We start from the raw sequence: 14,329 nt of genomic DNA, 5'->3' as shown, positions 1-14,329 counted from the left end.
AAAAAATACACACTGCATTTATATATGATTTATATAAAGTCCAAAAGAAGGTAAAGTTGTTGAAAACCAATTAAGGGGGCTTAGGGGAGCCGAAACACGTTCTGCGTGCTGGCTGGGGCTGAGATTCCAGACCTGGGGGTCGCGTCCCGCTGCCGAATCCCGTGTGGTCCTGGGAACCCTGAGAAGCGCAGTGCCATCCTTGCCAAAGAACTTTCCGCAGACCCTTCGCGATCTGCAATCTGGGGGTGAAGCAACATGGATGCAGCCAGCCAAGGCCCTATGGAAGTCGTGCTTCTCAAGCACACCCTGTCCTCAGCATCCGGGCCATCATTGTCATCATGTCCTCCTCGTTGCTGTGCCCAGGCACTGCAGTCATCATCTACCGCACGCAGACCCATCGGGTCCTCAGTGGGGCTGTCCGCGAGCCTCCCAAGAGGGCCAGGTGAGGGATGAGTACAGGAGTCCCCTCTGCCAGCCTCTTCCCTGTGCTCAGAAAAGCAGTGGGAAGGACGGTGGAGTGTGGACTTGAGTTCTGGTTTTGATTCTGCCGCTGGCCAGCTGTGTGAATTTGGTCGAGAGACCTAACTCTGTGAGTTCCAGGTTCCGTGTCTTTCAAATGCAGATGATCCCTGCCCTTCCTACCTCGGAGGGTTGTGAGAGCCACATGACGTAGTGGAAGTGAAAGCTGTTTGTGAGCAGTAAAGCTGCCACAGATATACAGGTGTTATGCTGGGTGCTAAGAAGCTTTGAAGAACCAGGGAACCTAATTGCTGATGATGCCTTAAAGGTGGTGAGGGGGACACTGGGGGCGGAACAGACTTTCCCAGTGCCTGTCAGGTCAAACCAAGCAAAGGGCACCCTGACATGATTCCAAGGGGCTAGCAACAGCACATTGGCGCAAAGTTATTTTATTTTATTTATTTATTTATTTATTTATTTATTTATTTATTTATTTATTTATTTTGAGGCGGAGTCCTACTCTGTCGCCCTGGCTGGAGTGCAGTGGCGCAATCTCGGCTCACCGCAACCTCCACCTCCCAGATTCAAGCAATTCTCCTGCCTCAGCCTCCCGAGTAGCTGGGATTACAGGCATACACCACCATCCTCATCAATTTTTGTATTTTTAGTAGAGTCGGGGTTTCACCGTGTTAGCCAGGATGGTCTGGATCTCCTGACCTCGTGATCTGCCTGACTCGGCCTCCCAAAGTGCTGGGATTACAGGCATGAGGCACCGTGCCCGCCCGAAGTTATTTTCTGTAAAGTGCTACTCCCTCATGTTTTCTCAGTTGGGAGGGAACTGAGTATAGCTGGTGATAGCTGGTGGGAGAGGGGTAGGAGGGGGAAAGGGGTGGGGAGGGGTGGTTGGCAGAACTTTCTAGAACCTTCTCTGTGGACTCTCTGTACCTATATAATCTGGAAGTGGGCTCTACCATCTTTGGGCAATGCCAAGGGAGTTGGGGTAACGGGCATCTTTTCACACTGGAGTCTCTGTCTCTATTAGCTTTGACACTCAAGCAGTGTTGGAAAATGCAGGGTGACTGAGTTCCCTGCCCAGCTTTCAGAATCTCCAGCCCCCATCCCCTTATGTTCCTCACCCTAGAGAAGCCTGTTCCCTCTGCCCAGCTCCTGCTATAATTAGCTCCATGTGTACCCCCTTCACTCCCTCCCACCAGCACTGCAGCCAGTCTAAGGTACTTATATTTTAAGAGATATTCCCAGGACTTTTGGAACCAACGCAAAACAATGACGGCTATTTTAAATGCTATGATTATTATTTGTATAGAGCTATTTCTGGACACTCAAGCTCTTTGATACCAAAATCAGGAACATCTTGGGATTTATTAAATTATGTAAGAAGATAGCATAGCACAGATATCAGGATATTATTGTGTGAAAATGATGCTTTTACTTTGATCTGATTTCATTGATGTATGCAACCAATTTCCAATAAAGTGTTAGAATGTACTTAAAAAAATTAACTTTGAGGAGAAGGGAGGGGTTAGTTATTAGGAAGGATCACAAGGGGGAATTCCTAGGGTGCAGGTAATGTGCTATTTCTTAATGAGGATAACAGTACACTCACTGTAGACTTTTCTACAGTATGCTATAGTATAACTAAAGGGTAATAAATAAAGGAGGGAAAAAAGGACAGGAGAGAAAGAGAGAGAGAGAGAGATGGGATCAGCAAAACACCAGGCAAAACCAAACCAAAACCCCTTTGTTGTGAGACATTTGCAACTCAGAGAACCCATTACTCCAAAAAAAAAGGAAATGAAAAATGAATAACCTCTAAAGATAATCTCCCAATAAAATTATAATCACCCACAAAAACGAATCCTCAATTGGGATTGCATTAAGTACACAGATCATCTTAAAGATAATTGGCATCTTTACTATAATAGATAACTGATTAAATATTTACTATGTGCCTGGCACTGGGATGAGTGTTCTGAAAAGATCATTTTCTTTAATTCTTATACTTGACACATTAGTTAACTAATAATATTACTCTCACTTTACAAACAAGGAAGCTAGACCTTAGAGGAGTGAAGCCACTTTCCTGAGATGCTCAAGGAAGGAATGAGTAGAAATGGCATTCAAACTCAAGCTTTAGGCTCATAGCTACCACATTAAACTTTCTGTGCAGAAACATGGAGTATATGTGCACGGACTCAGGTGTTCTTTTTTCTATCTTTCAATAGCATTTTAGAATGTTTTTTAAATACATGGATTTACATATTTTTATTGTTTCTGGTATTTTATAATTTTGATGCTATTATGAATAAGATCTTTTTTCCATTACATTTTCTAATTGGTTACTGCTGGTGATTAGGAGACCTACCGATTTTTTAAAATCTTATATCTGACTACTTTCTTGTTTTTCAGTTAATTCTCTTGGATATTCCAGGTAGTCAAGGTGAAGTATGTAAATAATGACAGCTTCCTGTCTTTCTTTTCCCCTGACTACCTCATTTGCCAATATTTGTGCATTTTATGGCATGGGGAAAAGATTCATAATGTGCTGTGGGTGAGGAGGGACCTTTAATACATTCCAGGCAGAGGGAACTCTATGTTTGAGCATGAGGTTATGAAGCAGCTTGACAGATTCCAGAAACTGGGAGTAGTTTGACAGGACTGTAAAGTAGGGCACAAATGAGGGAAGCAAAAGATGGTAACTTGAAAGAGAAGACAGTGGATCTTGAAGGATGACAAGCCATTAAGAGACTTCAAGCAGAGATGTAGCATGATAAGATTTACGTTTAAGAAAGAATGCCAATGTCAGCAGTGCAGAGGACTGACTGAAGAAGGTGGTACTGAAGAAAGGGAGAAAGGTTAGGAGGCTGCAGTAATGGGACAAACAAGTGGCGACCCATCCATGGAGTAACAGAGAAAGGGCATGGATCTGGGAGAAAGGAATTCTACTCATTCAACCTCCATCTAGTTGTGATTTTGTTGTTGTTGTTGTTGTTGTTTTTGAGATGGAGTCTTGCTCTGTCCCCCAGCTGGAGTGCAGTGGTCTGATCTCAGCTCACTGCAACCTCCACCTCCCAGGTTCAAGTGATTCTCCTGCCTCAGCCTCCCAAGTAGCTGGGACTACAGGCATGCACAACCACGCCCAGCTAATTTTTTGTATTTTAGTAGAGACAGGGTTTCACCAAGTTGGCCAGGCTGGTCTTGAACTTCTGACCTCAAGTGATCCGCCCACCTCAACCTCCCAAAGTGCTAGGATTACAGACATGAGCCACCGCACCCTGCCCTAGTTGTGATTTTGGACCAGTTACATAATCTCCCCAAGCTTCAATTTTTGTCATCTGCAAAATTAAAATAATAGCACCAACCAGCATGACTATGAAGCTTAAGTAGGATAATATGTGTGCAGTGCACTCAAAAATGGTAGATCTTTACTACTAAGCCAGACATTGATGGTGAGAATGAAGTTGAGATCACAGATTCTAGGAAGGCAAATCCATCAAAGTGCCATGCCAGAGTTAGCACTTCCTCTTCTGAGTTATGAGGGAAGGTGAATCTTCCCTCATAACCCTTTCACCCACACACGAAATTCCACCTCTCCTATGTTCCTTCTCCCTGCCCACACCTTCCCAGCAAGCCCATCGCTAAGACGGCTCTGGGTGTTGGATTTGAACATAACATAGTTAAACTACATGGCTCACAAATTATTACGACAACTCAACAACAAAAAAACCACAAACAACATGATTTTTTAAATGGCCCAAGGACTTGAATAGATATGTTTCCAAAGAAGATGCACAAATGGCCAACAAGCATGGGAAGATGCTCATCATTAGTCACTCGGGAAATGTAAATTGAAACCACAATGAAGTGCCACTTCACACCCACGAGGATGGCTATCAAAAAAGCAAAAAACAAGTGTTGGGGAGGATATGGAGAAATTGAAACTCTCATATACTGTTGGAAGGTAAAGTCATTCGGCCCCTGTAGAAAGTAGTTTGGTGTTCCTCAAAACATTAAACGTAGAATTACCATATGACTTAGCAATTTCCCTCCTAGGTATGGTGCCAAAAGAATTAAAAACAGGTATTCAAACAAGTACATGTACTGTATACCCATGTACACAGCAGCACTGTTCACAATAACTAAAAGGGAGATACAGTTCAAATGTCTGCCAATGGACGAATAAACAAGAGGTGGTGTATACATATAATGGAATATTATTCAGCCATAAAAGGGAATGAAGTACTGATACATGCTACAACATGGATGAACCTCAAAAGCATTATGCTAAGTGAAAAAAGCGAGACACAAAAGGTTACCTATTGTATGATGCCATTTATATTAAGTATCCAGCAAAAGTAAATCCACAGAGGCAGAACACAGATTTGTAGATATGAGACACAGGCAGAAAGGGGGATGGGAAACAACTACTTAATACGTATAGGGTTCCCTTTTGGAATGATGACTATATCATGGAACTGGAGGTGACGGTTGCACAGCATTGTGAATGCACTCAATGCCACCGAAATGTTCACTTTAAAATGATTAATTTTTTGTGCTGTTACTGTTACCTAAATAAATAAATAAATAATTTTTTAAAAAGTATTATGAAAGCCTTTTCACAGAAAGTGGATGTGATCAGCTGCTAGAGTTCAGATATACCTACCTCAAGTCACCAATGAAGGTCGTTTGCATTAAACCACTATGGTACCCACTCCAGTCAGAGTTTTTAATGCCCAGGCAGTCTGTATTGCTTAATAACACCAGTAACCCCAGTTAGGCACAGTGCAATCTCCTGCTGATGTCAATACCTTAAACTAGTTGGAGCCCTTATTTTTCCTTCAATTATCTTGTCTTCCCACAGTCCCTCTGAACACTCCCAGCCGTAGCCTGGCTCCAGGAGCCTTTTGGAGGCAAGTTTTCACCCTTGGAGTTGAATTTTTTTTGACTGCAATGTCTCTTTGAAAGTTCTTACATACTATTATATGAAAATATTGTCTTTCCATGTCTTGACTATATGAGCTCCATGAGGTTTGGAACTGTGCTTCTTTTGTTTACCACTTAACCTGGTACATAGTACAAGAAAGAAACAGGTTGTTTAGACCTCAACAGACTCAGCGGTTTCCTTATCTGCTATTTTAACTGCTTCTGAGTGTGACAGCACTGAAACAAAAAAGTCAGATAGGTAAATTGTCTTTTAATTTTAACTTTGTAATTATCCTGTGTGCATAGGAAAGAAGATTGACTAGAAACTAGCTAATGCTTCTCTTATATCGCCATTCTCCTCCCCAGACAAAATATCAACTCATGAAACACAGAATCCTTCTCAACCTCTTCCATCTGCCGCTCTTCCATAGGGTGTCTTTATTACTGCCTGAAAGTAAAAACTCTAGGATACTAATTCAATAGTTTAAAAAGTGAGGCCAGGTGCGGTGGCTCACACCTGTGATCCCAGCACTTTGGGAGGCCAAAGAAGGCAGATCACTCGAGGTCAGGAGTTTGAGAGCAGCCTGGGCAACATGGCAAAACCCCATCTCTACTAAAAATACAAAAATTAGCTGGACATGGGCACGGTGGCGCATACCTGCAGTCCCAGTTATCAGAAGGCTGAGGTGAGAGGATGGCTTGACCTGGGAGACAGAGGTTGCAGTGAGCTGTGATTGCACCACTGCACTCCAGCCTGAGCGACAGAGCCAGACTTTGTCTCAAAAAATATATGAGGGTGTTTAATCCTTTGTCTTTTCCTAATGCAACTAATTGAGCAATTTGAATTCTGAGTAGAAGGAAACACATGAAAATGTTATTTCACTTTTTATTATTTATTTATTTAAACACCCTTATTTCACTTTTTTTCTTTTATTCAAAGTGACTCACTTTTGTCCAGTTACTGACTTTCCAGAAAATATCGCCAGTACTGGAAGCTAAGATTGGACTATTTTACTGCTGTACATAAGCAAAGCCTTAATCTGGCTTTAAGGCTCAAAGAAAGATTCTACAGGTAATAATTACAGACAAATGGTGCCCAAAAGAAAAAGATGTTTTGACACTGCTAAGAATAAGCGTGCGTGGGTGCCTCCTCTGTGTCAAGCACAATACAGGGGAAGAAAACTGATTCACTAGTCAGAGTTTTGGGTGTGAATCCCAGCTCAGCCACTTACTATGTGAGCTTGAGAAAATTATTAAACATCTCTGAACATCAGCTTATAAACTTTAAAAATGGAAATAACAGGTACCTCATAGGGTTGTTGTATGCATTAACTATGTTAACGTATTTAAAGACTGCCTGGTACATATTAGTCTCTCAATTAATGGTCATTATCCTCCTAAGCAGGGATCATCTTATTGAGATGAAATTGTATTGACTTCTTGTTTACACACACACACACACACACACACACACACCCAGAAAGAGAGAGAGATAAGCATCTCCTCATCTCATTTTCTGGCTTACTTAATAATAAAACTGTTTAAAGAGAAAAGTAAGACAAACTGTATAATGTACAATAACCATGAAAACAGTTTCCAAAAACTCTAAATCTGTACGAATTCTGTTAGGTCAGACAGGTCTGCATCAATTGTACCCATATTTACCAAAGGTTGCCCAATTTTTGCTGCTGCTTTTCTTGTCACATCCATACTTTCCTATTACAGATATATTTCATGTTTCAATAACATACACGGGTCCCCACGAGAAACTAAACCAAATGTAATAATGAGCATTGAGGGATATATTTTTCAAACACTGTCTGATTCCTAGGAGGCCCAGAAATTATTTTCATAACAAAATGAATTTCAATCAACTTGATAACTATTTAGAGAATGCCTACCACATTCAAGACACCAGAGGGATTCAAAGATAAATAAGATACAGTTTGTGTCTTCAAGCAGTTATAGTCCAGCAAAAACCTGGCATGACCAGCCATGTGCCAGATCTTACTATTCTAATAAACCCACTTCATCCCAATGTGGCCTGTTCAATGCATCTCCCAGAAATACTTCAGACAAAATACATTGAAATAAGTATAGGTAATTTTTAAATTCTTTAGACAGATAATCTTGCTCTAAAAAGATAACAAAACAGGCCAAGCACAGTGGCTCACTGTAATTCCAACACTGGGAGGCCAAGGCAGAAGGATCACTTGAGGGCAGCAGTTTTCCACCAGCCTAGGCAACACAGCCAGACCTCATCTCTACAAAAAAATTTTTGTTAATTAACCAGGCAAAAAAGAAAAAGAAAAAGAAAATTAACCAAGCATAGTGGCACATGCCTGCAGTCCCAGCTACCCAGGAGGCTAAGGTAGGAGTATCATTTGAGTCCAGGAATTCGAGGCTGCAAGTGACCTATGATTAGGCCACTGCATTCCAGCCTGGGCGACAGAGTAAGACTGTTTCTTAAAAAATAATAACAATAAAAAAATTTAAAAATAAAAGATAACAAAACAAAATACTTTCTGAATTATCACTTGTGACTGACGCTGTTGTTTGAATTCACCAGGTAATTCCTCAATTATCCTTTTCTATATAGATATCACTGTTATGTATGAGACCATAGCAGAGAAGCTCTGGGAAGGTAATGTGCAGAATGAAGTATTTCCTATTTTGTACCAAACATGATGACATTTAAGCTACTCATGGGAAATATATTTTTACACTGTGCTAGATACTCTGTGTTAAGAATTTTTATGTGGTACTCTAGGTAAATTCCATGTAAAATAATTTTCCCTAAGAAATAAAAGGTTCACAAAGATTCCCTTGTCTGATTTTATTTTAAATCTCAAAAGGTTAATCCAAAATTTGACCTTATAAATAATACCAGCACATAGTGAGCCAAACACTTGCAAGAGAATGTTGTTCTCCAGTATGCTAAGAACTCTGGGAGTGAGAAGGAATAGGGCATCATTTCCTTTACCTCACTGGGGAACTATTTATAGTCCAGCATTCTAATGAAAACCCTCGTGACCTGGAAAAGTTAATGTACCTTTCAAGGTGTCTTATTTATATCCAGGGAATAACTCAGGATCACATCCAAGATGTAAACATGTGTTTTTTTTTTCTCTCTCCCTCTCTCAGCTCATGCACTATCTCATTCAATATGAAAGCAAGAAAGAGTTTCAGTCTATATTTATTTTAGTTCTCACTTTACACAGTTGATGATTGAAGACATTGCAGAAGACTAGCGTTTCACTAGAAACATCTTTAGGAAAATGATGAACCAAATTTTGGAGATAATTACAATCTACCAAAAAAAAATCATAGCATTTCTCTTCTTAAAACTTAATGAAATTCAAAGGTTTTATTGGAAGAAAAATCAGTAAAATGGGAAATACAGTCCAAAATAACTTTAAATGTCAGTTATATATACTTATGTTATTTAAATAATAATGTATTATTGACATAAGTGTATATCATAGTTGACGAGGTTCTTTTCTTTTCTAGGTGTCCACTTGGGCTTCATTCCCTTCCAGGAGATCCTCCTGACTCTCTTAGACTAGGTTAAATGCCCTTTTGTGTACTCCTTGTCTTAGCAATTCTTGCCTGGCAAGAATTCTGTAAGCTAGCTATAGTTTTGATCACTACTTTACAGATAAGAAAATTGAGTCCAGAGAAACTGAGCAACGTGTCTAGGCAAGATTACGAAGCTGAACCAGGAACCAAACTCCGATTGAATGATTCCAAACCCAATACTCTGGCTGCAGGTCCATTGAGTGGACTTGCCTTCCACTTTAACATTGCATCTACTAAACATTAAGAAAGTAGGAAATAAGCAATTATCTGTTGACTTTGGGTAGTAAATATGGAGCATTGGATAATTATGATAATAAGGTCTTGAGCATTAGTGTGTGCCAAGCACTCGGCTAAGTGTTTATGTTCATTCTTTCATTTCATTCTAACAACATCCAGTGAGATAGAAATGATGATTATTCCCCTCCACCAATTTTTACAGTTAAAGAACCTGAGGCTCAAGGAAGTTAAATAATTTGCTCAGGGTCACACAACTAAAAGGAGACAGAACCAGGCTCTGTACCCACGTTGTCTAACTCTGAGTCCACTTGCTTAACCACCATACATATTGCCTAATCCAAGCCCCATCCCACCTCCCCCTTCTCCTTAGATACATATTTAAGAGGGTAAGTGTAAACTACAAGACGAGGGTTGCCCCTCATTTATCATAATAACTGCTGAATTCTCCCTTTTTCCCTAATATGTATAGGTATATGCTAAGACTTTTTTTCAGACTTGAGTTAGAATTCTGGTCCAGCCACTTACTAGATGAATGACTTTGTTCACATTACTAAATCTCTCTGAAAATACAAGTTGAGTAATTTGCAGTTTCTGTTTCTCCATTTGAAAAAAAAGATGATAGAACCCAAACAACAGGATGGTTGCACCTAAAGTGAAATCCTGTAATGGAAACTTCCTACTACAGAGCCTAGTAGGCAGAAGTAATTCAACAAATACCAAACCCATCCCCTTCCCTCCCCTGAATGATAGCTTTAAATGTAGGTATTAATCAAGTACACACCAGATAAAGAGAAACTTTCATTTACTCACTAACTCAGTCATTCACCTCCAAGTATTGTTGACTTCTCTTGAATCTCTCCAGTTAAAGGAGATTTTAAGATGACAACATCCCAAAATTCGTTTTTCTGTCCTACATCTGGATGGCAACAGCTCCTTGAACATTTTTCTCTTGGTTTTTACAAGTGTGCAAATCTATCCATATTTTAAATGTAGTATCTACTGATGATAGATACGTACTCTAATTCCACAAATGTCTACTAGGTGCCTCCTGTGCCAAGAACCATTCCTGACCCCAAGAAGTTCATAGTTTATTGGGTAAACAAACACATGATTAGCTAAGACACTATGTAATAATGGTGCCATAACAAAGGCATGTACCAAGCTCCATGGGAGCAATTAATCTTGCTCGAGGTTTTGAGGACTAGTTCACAGAATAGGTGACATTTGAGTTCAGCCACAAAGTATGAGTCAGCTTCTCCGAGAATTGATGAGCATTCCAGCATCAGAGGCAAATTTCAAGGAGTATATCTTGTTAAAACTATGACCACAAGAATGTCACATCATTGAAACTTTTCTCCTTTTGCTTGGTCCAGATTATTAAAGACAAAACAGTCATGACGACTTTCAGGGTTAATCCACTAAAGTCACTCAACGATGGTTTTCCAAAGCAAATGTGTGGTATTTAAGTTTCCCAAAGCCACCATTGTATAGCACTTAGGATTCCGAACAACGCAAGTTTCTCCTTTGAGAGCTCATATATAATGAATGTGTGTTACATTAAAGATTACTGAAGATTGTAAGCCTTCTTTTTTGCATGTGTAAGATTGGTAGCTTTTAAAATATTGATGCATTTGTGTAAATTACTCAACTTGAATTTTACAGCAAACTCAGAAAAGAAAATGTTAAAGTTGGACAAATTTTAAATGAACTCTCTATGTAAAAAAAAAACTTCTTAAATAATATTTTGAGATGAATTAGTCTACAGAGTTCATCTTGGATTTCAACATGTATGCAGCTGAAGGGTACAGAAATGAATTGCCTATGAAGACTTAGGAAAAGTTTCAAGGTTTAACTATCTTTGCCTTGTTCTCTATGTAACCCATGTTTTCCTACTTTTTGCCCTTAATCACTCTATGAATATTTTCCATAAATAAATCTGATTCTCACCCACATGGCACCTGCTATTCTCTCTTCTTCTGTGGCCTCCATCCTTTGGTTGCCACCATTTCCAGCAGGTGCTGACATCTCCTACCACAGGTGATGCCATGGAGCCCTCAGAGTGGCAAGGCATCTCGGTATTGTGTTGCATAGTTGGAAAGAAGGTCTCTCTTCCCTTCTTTTTTCTTGGCTTACTCTAGCTTAGGGCAGGAGGTCCAAGGCATATGTCCTTGGACTCCAGGGATGGACGACACTGTCAGGGCAAGTTTTACTCACAACCTTCCCATGCTCCCTCCACAGGATGCAGATGTCCCTCCCTGAACCAGAGACAACCTGAGTGACAGCCCCAAACCCCTTCCCTCCAATGATCGAAGCTTTGTTTTGGGATCCAGCTGCTTCTGCCTAGCTGCCTTGTCCCTCTGGACAAGTCCTCACCCAAGAAGCCCTGGGACTATCACATAGAGATGGCCTGGTATGCCATTTCCCAGATATGGCCAAACTACTATGGACTTCAGAGACACACCTGGCTTGAGATTATGGGATTCTTGATCTTATTCCTACTTGCTTCAGTTATTGATGAAAATAGGCCAAGCCTCATAACAAATGTTGGAGAAAGCTTATGTTCACTTTTATTTGGTTAAGAGTGAATGAATAAATGGATTAATGAAAGGATACAAGTCCTATTAAAGCTGTAAACTTTCCCCAAGTGAATGTTTGGTAGAAATGTTCTATCTCTGCAACCACTATGCCCTGTTCACTTTTATGGTTTTAAATATTTTATTCATTTTCCTCAAGAATAGTAACAGCTAACATTGATATCACATCTTACAAAGCCTTTTCCATGTATGTTCCTTTATTTCATTTTTAACCTGTGAAATAGGTATTACCATGATCTCCATTTTCTACAGGAGAAAATTAAGCAGACTTCCCCACTTCCCCATTCTCATCCTTTGCTTTTGCTACTAAATTTTACTCATCTTTCAGCCACACCTAAGACATCATTTTCTCCATGAAGACTTACCTAACTATTGGCCTGGAGAAGCAGGTCCTGTTTCCTGCTCCAGTACAGCCAGAGTGTCAGTTAATCAGAGGGGGCCTGGGACAGTCAGGGCCTCCCAGACCAATTACCTTAAGACTTGAGCTATCCTATTAATTCTCCCCAATGCTGTGCATGAATAATATCATTATTATAACCACACATTTTTCCATGTGTGCCAGAATGTGGAAAAGGCTAAGTAACATCACCATGAAGGAATGGCTAAGAGCATGGGTTTTAGAGGCACATATTAGCTATGTGATCTTCAACAGCTATGAAGCTATCTGGGTGTTAGTTTCCTCATCTGGAAAATAAAAATAACCATAGCAAACACTTAACACAGCATTTACTACCAGGTAGGTTATCTCTTTTACTGTTCACAATAGCATAAGGTAAGTACTATCATTCTTCCCATCATACAGAGAGGAAATAGGCACAACAGTGGTCATGTTTGAACTTCACATGAATGATATAAGACCTGTAATTAAAGCCCAAGCCCATGTTTGTAACTACTATATTACACAAACAAACCTTCCTCATAGGGTTGTTATAAGAGCTAAATTTGATAATCATATCAACCCAACCCAATATGACTGATAATCACATCAATCTTATAACAACCTCATAGGGTTGTTATAAGAGCTAAATTTGATAATCCATGTATAAGTGATGCTCTTGTCCCAGAATTGTAACCAAAGACCAAAACCACCCCTTCCATGGCCATGCAGGGTTTACTGAGAGGTATCAGTTCAGAAAACTCTCCTTACCTCCCACTATCATCCTCCACCACCTCCACTGCCCCAGCCAATATAAAGGCACTTGCATGCCTGCCTTTACGTAACCAGAGCAGAGGAAATAGCTTTGAGGAGACAGATGTTGTATTTGTACTGCTGAGGGAGGGGCTATCAGTTCCACTGTCTCCTCTCCTAGTAAGATGGAGTCTGTACTTGTCCATGGTCTCATGAATTGGCTGGCCACAGAAGGTGGCTGGAAATGGGAGCTACATCTCACCGTAAGTGGCATTGCACAGTGGCAAAGAGGCACTTGTATCAAAGTATTGCAGCATGATACCACTGTGTGGATGAGGGAGGTCGGCTGCAGAGGATGACTAAATTTTACAAGGGATCACTAAGGCTTAACGAAACTGCATCAGCATGGGCCTCTCTGTGATAGGATATATCAAAGCCCCCTCCTGTCCTCACTTATGTCATATGGGAATGACGTTGCTTTCCTTAAGGGATTGTCATGAAAATTAAATGAGATAATGTGCATGAGATTCTGCAAAATGGTCCCACGATTAATGTTAGCTCCTTCACCACACTCTTGCTACCCAGTGTTTAAAGCTTGGGTAAATACTTTGAGTATGAGAAAGGATGGGTAGCTTTTCATAATGTCAAATTCAATCTAAAAAGAAAAATCTCTGTTTGCAGACTTCTATCTCCCTGGATTACTAAGTAGATCTGAAATTTATTAACCTTTTTACTCATTTGTGAGCACCAGCATAAGAGGACTTTTTTGAATAATCAAGAAACCTCATTCTGGAGGGCAAACAAAAGGAGGCCAGGTGTTTGGGATTAAAAATGCATTATCCCCACCACTGACTTTCTGGGGATGGTGTCAAGTATTTGCTCTCTCATAATATGTACTATTTCTAGAGTAGAAAAGGAGGAGGGAAACATGTACAGAGATGATAAGAGGAATTTAGGGAAAATGGGGATCGTCGGAAACATGGAGGGTGAAAGTAGCAGAGAGAGGACAGAGAAGCATCCTATTTTTAACCATTTATAGTCGTCTTCCCTCTCCTTAAAAATAGGTCTTCTTCCTGCCCACAGTGAACTGAGTAAGACAATATCTGGGGCTCCATGAGGCCATCTGTGTATCTATTTGGAGCCACTAATATTTGTGTCTTTGTGGCAAAGCTGGGCTGGCTTTTTTAACACTAGATACACAACCACCAAATTCTCCAGAGCTGTTTTTAAGAAAATTGTCCACATCCAAACTATCAGGTTTTTAAAATTAGCACAATAAGGCTATTTTATAATAACAATGTGAATAAGTAATTCCCAATTTGTGACTCATGCATAAAAACCAAAGAAGGCTATTTTCTTGAAGTAAAACTAAGATATTTCTGTTAATAAT

At 40.1% G+C, this 14,329-nt stretch overlaps 1 pseudogene; it reads left to right on the top strand.

The window, feature by feature from the left end:
• The first annotated feature begins 255 nt into the window (after positions 1-255).
• On the top strand, positions 256-13,978 carry LOC101177245 (annotated as a pseudogene).
• Positions 13,979-14,329: the final 351 nt, after the last annotated feature.

This window comes from Nomascus leucogenys, chromosome 10, assembly GCF_006542625.1.
Source record: "Nomascus leucogenys isolate Asia chromosome 10, Asia_NLE_v1, whole genome shotgun sequence".
Taxonomy (NCBI): Eukaryota; Metazoa; Chordata; class Mammalia; order Primates; family Hylobatidae; genus Nomascus; species Nomascus leucogenys.
The sequence above is the reverse complement of the archived record's forward strand: the minus strand, read 5'-3'. Positions and strand labels throughout refer to the sequence as shown.